The sequence below is a fragment of the Triticum urartu genome, chromosome 6 (genome assembly GCF_003073215.2).
Source record: "Triticum urartu cultivar G1812 chromosome 6, Tu2.1, whole genome shotgun sequence".
Taxonomy (NCBI): Eukaryota; Viridiplantae; Streptophyta; class Magnoliopsida; order Poales; family Poaceae; genus Triticum; species Triticum urartu.
Genome location: NC_053027.1, coordinates 59,596,382 through 59,604,812, shown reverse-complemented (window position 1 = coordinate 59,604,812; position 8,431 = coordinate 59,596,382).

Below are 8,431 nucleotides of genomic sequence, written 5' to 3'. Positions count from 1 at the left end.
TACAGCTTTTCATCCGCAGACAGATGGACAGACCGAGAGAGTCAATCAGATTTTGGAGGATATGCTGAGAGCTTGTGCGCTAGATTACGTGGATCTAGTTGGGACGACAATTTGCCATATGCAGAGTTCTCTTACAACAACAGTTACCAAACCAGTTTGAAAGATGGCCCCTTTCGAAGCCTTGTACGGAAGGAGGTGCAGGACACCGTTGTCATGGGACGAAGTTGGAGACCGCCAGTTGTTTGGACCTGACTTGATTAAAGAGTCTGAACAGAAGGTGAAGTTGATTCGCGATAGGCTCAAGGTAGCCCAGTCCAGACAGAAGAGTTATGCAGATTCTAAACGCAAGGAGACAGTTTACGAAGTTGGAGATAGAGCTTATCTTCGAGTATCCCACTTCGGGGAACAAAGCGTTTTGGAGTTAAGGAGAAGTTAGCAGCCAGATTTGTAGGACCATATCGAGTTTTGGAGCGTATGGGAGAAGTGGCCTACAAGTTGGAATTGCCCGAAGGATTGTCAGGAGTTCATGATGTGTTCCACGTTTCTCAGTTGAAGAAGTGCCACGCGGAGATGGCTGACATACCTTGAGGGATACAGTGCCATTGGAAGCAATCAGTTGGATAACAATTTGACCTATGAGGAGAAACCAGTTAAGATTCTCGAGTTTGCCAGTCCGAGTCACTCGCAGCAAGGTTATCAAGTTTTGTAAGGTTCAGTGGAGCCACCACACGGAGGATGAAGCCACCTGGGAGCGAGAGGAAGATTTGCTCAAGGACCACCCTCACCTATTTTCTAGCCAACCCGAATCTCGAGGGCGAGATTCATCTTAAGGGGGGTAGGTTTGTAACATCCCAAATTTTCAATTTGGAATGTTATACATTAGATCATCATTGCATATCATATTTTATTTTGCATTTTGGTTTGATCCTAGAAATTCTACGCAACTCAAGGACCCACGGAGAGAGTTGGGGATTTCGTTATTTTCATATTTGAGTTTTCTCAAATTTTGAGAATAGGATCATTTGATTTTATTATTTTATCATCAATTATTTCTATTATAAAAATATGAGAGAGGGAATAAAATGACTTTCCCAAAAAAAATATTGAGGATTTAATAATAAAATCAAATAGAAATCCCAGATGAGACTTTTAGAAGACTAAAGAAGGAACGGACCGAAGAGAGGGGAGCGGGGCGGAGCGACAAAAGGGAAGCAACAAGGGGCGAGGGAGCGGACTTGGAGCCGGGGAGGAGAATAAAGAGGGTGCGGTGAGAGGGGGGGGAGATAGTTAATCGTGGTTGAGGGTGCGGAGAGGTAAATGGAGGGGAGGTGGAATGTGTGGGAAGATATAAGACCTGTGAGAGATGGTCCTAGATGCTCGTGTGTTGACGAGAAAATTTAAAGGGGAGAGAAAAAGGCACACTGCACGATACGAGGCCGAGGACCGGGACAAGGGCAATAGACGCGCGTGGGGGGGGTGTGTGCGTTGAGGAACAGAGCGCTCCGCCACCATGGGAGGGCACACACACCACACGTTGATCGGTCGGCGTGAGACGTGGGGCATAGCGGGAAAGGGATGGGCCTGAAGTGGGGAGAACAATAAGGCGAGCACAGACCCGGAGAATATATATATAAGCGCAATTCGGAGGAGAGGGGAAGCAATTGGGAGGTACGGTGGTGGGTGGCAGGCGAGATATGAGGCTAGGTGTGAGAGAAGTTCCGGAAGTGAAGGCGAAGGAGGAAGCGTTAGGACGTAGATCGTCTCAGAGTCGAGAGTGACGGCGTGTTGATATTGCGGTCACGTGAATTAGACCGCTTCTCGGTTTCGTTCGCATACTGCAGTGAGGAGACGAAGAACGAATGCGTGCGGTGTTGTAAGAGTGAACAAGGAGGGAGAAGTGGAGTTTAGGCACCTCGATGCGCGCAGTCCACGACTAAACTTAGACCGCGTGCGACTGAGGCAGCCTGGCAAGCGATGAGAAATTTGGGGGGGTGAGGCACGTTCTTGCGGGATGCGGGGCGCCTTCGCAGGTAGCGGACGAACCAAATAAAAGATTTCTCGTACCGCAGAGAAGCAGAGTACGTCAGGGGTTGGAGGGGACGCGTGCGGGGGGATTCAGGGGATACGTATATCTACGCGAGTATAGAAAGCAATGACGCAGAGAGCGGATCGTTATGGGCGAGCGTTTACTAGTGAACGTGAACGGAGTAGTGGTGGTCTGAGAGGACGATACAGCGAGCGACAATAGTAAGGCTACCAGAGCGAGGGCCGCCCCTCTGCACGATTTGGGTGAGAGACGCGTGGTGGGAAGAAAGGATTATAGTTTGGGGTGCCAATTGGCGTGGTGGTCTCGTGATGCGGGCCGGAGGCTGCGAGGGCAACGAATGATTAGGAGTGCAGGGCTTGGCGTGGGAGAGGCCTGTGCGGCGATTGACCATAATGGCAGTTTTAACAGAGCGCCACGGGAAAAATTTGAAGCTTGTCAGGGATGAATATTACTACCTGGAAGCGTAGCCGAGTTTAGTATTATTTATTTATTTTTTCTGGTTCCCCCTTTTCTTATTTTGGCGGGGTCAGGCGCGGTGCGCAGACGGCAGGGCCCTCGCAGTTACACAGCGAAGGTGAAGTGTGAAGAGAGCAGCACGAAAAAACGGACGATGAGCGAGTATCGTGTGGGGGAAAAGCGGGGGTAGTGAGGTGAGCCTGAATCCGGGGGCCGGGTGTGATTCGTTGGTGATCATAGGGATCGCGGAAGACTGGGACGCTTCGCCAGCGTCGAGCCTGCATATTGCATTCTTTGATAATAGAGAGGAGCCGCAGCGACCTGGTCACAGATACAAACGAACAACACCAGCAGCCGCTCGGAAGGGCAAAACACTAAGCGCGGACCCACATTGCGAGAAACCGTGCCAGCCATACACGGCCTTCCGGACCGACAAGAGAAGGGGCACGCGCCGCCCGCCCGATCGTGCGAGCTAGAGAGGTCGCCGCCGACGCCTCGCCGGACCCCGCCGCCCGAGGTGTCCTCGATTTTCACGCCGCCGTTTTTCTCAAAAAACCGTCGGTTTTTTTAGTTTCCGTCTTTTTTAGATCGGTTTTTTTCGGTTTAGGTTAAATAACGAGCGTTCGCTCATTCGTTCGTTTTAATGAACGTATTCGTCATTTAGATCCGGTTAACGAACGTTCGTTCGTTAATCCGTTCGTCGTTTTTCTTTTTCTCGGATTTTCCGCGATTATTTTCTGATCGCGATTTCTGATCCGATTTTCGTTTTAGTATAACTTTTCCGCTCGTTTATCAGAATCAGACGATTCAAGCGCCTGGAGTTTCGTCTCGAAACCCTCTATCTGTCTAACCAACTTAAACAAGTTTTTGCCACTATAAAAAATTGCCTTAGATCCAGATTAGTAGAACGAAGTTGTTTTCTTTCGCCGTTTGACTTTCGTTGCTTCGTTCAATTTGATTCTTTTTGCAAACCGGAGTTCTTAAGTTGAACTTTCTGGTTAGATCTCTTACTTGAGTTTTACCTGTGCATTAGATGAGTACTTATTGTATGCTTGTTGTTTGTCTGCGGTAGAATACCCGGAGTTCGCCGCATGTTACTTCTAATCTCTAGGTTTCGCGGATCATCAGCAAGGCAAGTAACACTTGATCATACCTTTCCTACTACCCATTTTTATTGCATTAGATCAAATGCTCAAACATTGCATGCTTAGGATCTAATTAAATTGTGGGATAGGAAGTAGTTGAGGTAGTACGTATTACCTGTTTATTATCAATTTGGGAGTTACTTCTACGTTTGCCATTATGCCATGCTATGCTAGTAGATGTGGATTGGGTGAGTGATATCCATGACAGATGTGAGTTTGTTAATTAATGGTTTATCTAAGGTGGCAACTTAAACACACATCTGGGTGGATTGAGGCACCTGGGTATTCCAGGATTTGCCTGTTTTCTTTTGGACCGCCACCCAGGCTCAAAGGGATCATGAGATTATTCATACTAGAAACTTCCGTGTGCAGCCACAAGCTATTATGGGCTCTAGCATAGTTGACTAAGTCGTGCGAACTCTTACAGTGGTAGACTAGCAGATGTAGGGGATGTAGGTGGTACGGTCTACCCGATCGTAAGGTGCTAGCACTTCTGAAAGACTATGTCTCGGTCATCCGTTTCTCAAACACCATGTAGTGCGAAGAATCCCAAACGGAGGAGATCGAGTCTTGTGGGGAAAAGTGCGCAAACCTCTGCAGAGTGTATAAACTAATCATGGTTAGCCGTGTCCCCGGTTATGGACTCTTGAGTATCTAGTACTTGGATTATCATGTGAATCTCATCATGTTACTCTAATTAATTTTGTTGGGTTTTGTTTAATTGATGTTTAATTGGGATTGAGAGGGTGTCAACCTTCTCAATGTTTAACAACCACCATGATAGTTAAATAAAATTTATTCCTTTGCAGTAGGGAAAAATTGGCTTTACGCAAAACTGTAACCATAGAGCTTTCCACCAGCCAAATATGCATATAGTATAGCTGTTTCATTCATTACTCTCTATGTGTTACATTGCCAGCATATTCCATGTGCTGACCCGTTTCGGGCTGCACATGTTGCAGACTTCTCTGACGACGAGTAAGGTGTTTTAGGTCTGGGAACACGGCATACACGTTCAGCAAGCACTAAGGCTCTACAGGGTACGAGTAGCGTTAAGAGAGTTCACTGTTGAAAGAGTTCACGCTATGTGAGTTCGATCATTCATCACCGAAACATTCTCTCCACTATCACACACCTTCTGTAATCTCGCACTTATGGGACGTTCCGTTGGAATGGTTGATGGAACTTAATCCACCTACGCAAATTAACTAAATGTAATAGTTTCGATCTTGTGTCATTCTGGACGTAGTTCTGATGTTCTACTAATGCGTGAGTTGCGATGCTGGGCGTCGTGGAACGCAGACCACTGATGTTCTCGATCTGCGCACAGAAACCGCATACGGAGGAGCCCACTGAAAGTTTCAGTGGTGTTGCACGAGGACCGGAGTGATGGAGGACTCCATTGAGAGGCGCAAGTGTTTGATGTACACACCAATATACGAGTTCCAGAGTAGGTGTGATACTTGATTGTGTAACTTTAAGTTGACCGGGGTGTGAGAGAATTGCGAGATGTGCTATAGGACACTGGACTCTTAGCGATCTGCTAATCGCACCGAGCGACGACTATCTTTGTAGCTACGAAGAAAACTGTGAGACTAGAGGATCGTGTACCACAGGTACGATTATTAAAGAATACTTATCTATTTCACATTTCTTATTTATAGCAAACTCTCTGGTATCGTAGTGTGTATATTATTATATACGCAGCAGAATTAGAGAGTGGAGTGTTGCACGTATACGCGAGTCAGTGCAAACGTTCGAGTGTGTATTACGTACTTTAGAGCAAATATAAACTCAAGTCGGTTCTCATCACTCGAGAGAGCATGAACAACATGTTGTCTACGAACTCATCCTGAGGAGAGTAGTGTCACTCAACAGAAAGGGTCTAATCGGCACACACATCAGGAGAGCGTTAAGCGTATATATAACAATACACACACACGCACCAGTCAGTAAACTATGCTGAGGATATATACCATAGCGAGCTTCGCGCGCGCAGGACTTTTCATACAGACGCCATACACAGAGTGTATCTACAATTCCCTTGCATGTAAGACTCCATAGTATCTTATTCACAAAGTCACGCGATTACTTGTGAATTCCCGTGGTATCTCTAGATGAAGAAGGTGCACTAATGGCGTTGATTGTGGTTTATATCTAGTATCAGGTAAGTAGGAAACGTAAGCATGTGAGATTCCTTCTTATTCCACTCACAGACGATGAATTACTATTGACTCTCGCACAGTTCACTCATAATATTATGATAGATTATGTACTCGCTACGGTCTATGTTTATCTTTGGATAAGGCTCTCTCGCCATTCTAACAGTTTCAACCGCAGAACTGATAACATGCCCCCACTAATTAAAACAGCATGTTCTCTATTAGAGAATAGAGATACTTAGGACTTCACTTCACGCTTGCTCAGTCAACAGTAGGTATAATATAGTGTTTCTTCAGTGATCAGATATACGAACGCAGATAGCAAGCTTTAGCTATATCCGTTATACTCTTACTACGCGCGACCCCGGTGGTGCTTCATATAGGATACATCAGAGTATTATACAGTTTTCTCATCACCTCAGCTCTCTCTCTCTGGAGATGGCCATAATACTCACCGCTCGCTCGCTCACTCTCTCTCTCTCTCATGTCAGAATTCTCGCACTCACTCTCAGATGACTATCCAGAGCACATCGGAAAGCGGATGATACACGAAAGATTATTCTTATATTATACGGATATAGTATTAGATTATTATATATAGATTGCCCTCACTCTCTCACACACTGTGTATTGCCCAATCAAGTTATACAATATTAAACTATATATAATTTATATAAGCGTGAGCTATTACATATTGCTCAGAGGTGTTCTCCAATTCACACTCTCACTTGTGTAACATCAACATTGGTCGTATCACACACTCTCATGCATCACTCCGCATACTACACATAGAGGTGCCACACCATAAACTATGCCTGCGAAAGCAACTCGGTGAGTGAGTGAGTTCACTTATATGTAGCATGCCATGCAGAATATTATTTGATGATCGGTGTAGACTCTCGCATACGCACCCTCGATGATTGGTACTCACACTCAATATTGAAACAGAGAGTTCTGAGGATCATTTCTCGAGACGACTATATTGGATAGCATCCGAAAGATATACGATAGTGAGTTATCATTATTTATAGCCATTATTATATATGATATTCTAGCAGCGAGCCACTTCTCAGACGCTCCTAGCAGTATAGATATTGAGAGATTCTATATGAGTTAGTCTCTCTCACTCACAGGTGCACTGAGTGGTCGAACACTCGTGCGTGTTCAGAGAGGAGAGCGAGAGGAACGCACACGAAATGAAGACCAAGCCTACCATGAAGATATGATGACTTGCAGCAGTGCAGGTTCGATGAATGAAGGAATGAAGAAACGAACGATGTTGGAGATGTGAGTGATTCACACACTCTCACTCACTCATGCGTATGTATCGTGAAAATGATTATTGCTACATCACTTCACTACTTTTGCGCTCGAGTATGCGCGCAGCACAATATATGAGTATGATTTTACTATATAATACCTGTAGTATTGTCTTCTAATTATTATAACACACAGCACACTCTCTCTCACCATCTCTATGGTCAGATATAGCTCTCTCAAGAGTGATATATTCACTGAGTGAATTGCGAGTAGTGTGGTTACTGCGCTACTCTCTCTATATAACGGTATATTTCCCTGAGTAGAGGATGGAGATGTGCTTGCGCTCGACATCTGAGAGACACACAAGATTATTACACTTCAGATGATAATCTTGCAGTGTGCACACACTCGCGCTCACGTGGTGACACTCACACGCTCTGTCTGATGACTCAATATTTTTATGATACCGATATTTTCCGTAAAGTTTAGCACTAAATAAGTATGATTCAATAAGACTCTCTCTCTCTCGCGCACACTTTGCCTCATTGTTCTCTCACGACAGAGGCTTTGATATAATATACAAGGATGAGGATAATAGTATCGCACGCTTAAGCTTGAAATACTCAAATGTGCCTGGTAGTGAGTGCCGCATCCCTGACTCTAGGTTGCTACTAGGTGAGTGCTCGTGATTATATCATTCGTTTTCGCGCTCGGTTGGCACCACGGATTGATCATGCTAGCTTCAACTGTGGTCGTAAAAGCAATATATAAAACATATACACTCTGAGCAGTTAACCGTGAACCTATTGCTGATTGTTGACCGTATGCTCTCTCGCTCTCGCACTCACTCATATGTAAGAATGTATTCGTTCTGAAGGATAGTGTAGTTGTATTATGATATAAACAGTCGCGATCGTTTGTAGGAGGCGTGGCCTGTTATTCTATTAAAATAGGAGATCATTATGCTCTACATCGCGCTATCTCAATGATTCTACGTAGCCTCGCTCGCTTCTCACCACCTATGACTTGTATAAAAAATCAAGCATGAAATTGCACCTTTGAAGTTTAGATATATAATATTATATTTCAAGGAGCCATAATTGACTGAGCACTCGCGCCAGATACGCGTTTGAAGTTCTTGATCGGAGATAATACTTCCTGCTGATTTGTGTTTAGTTCTATACGGCTTTTTCCATTATTGTGGTAATATATATTGAACTACGAGTGTAACTAGATACTGTCGTTTAGTGAATGATATGTTACAGCTACTCTCGCTCTCGCGATATATCGAGAGACACACTATCCGTAAGCTCATATATAATATATATCCAAATAACATATTCTAATAGCAGAATTGCTAG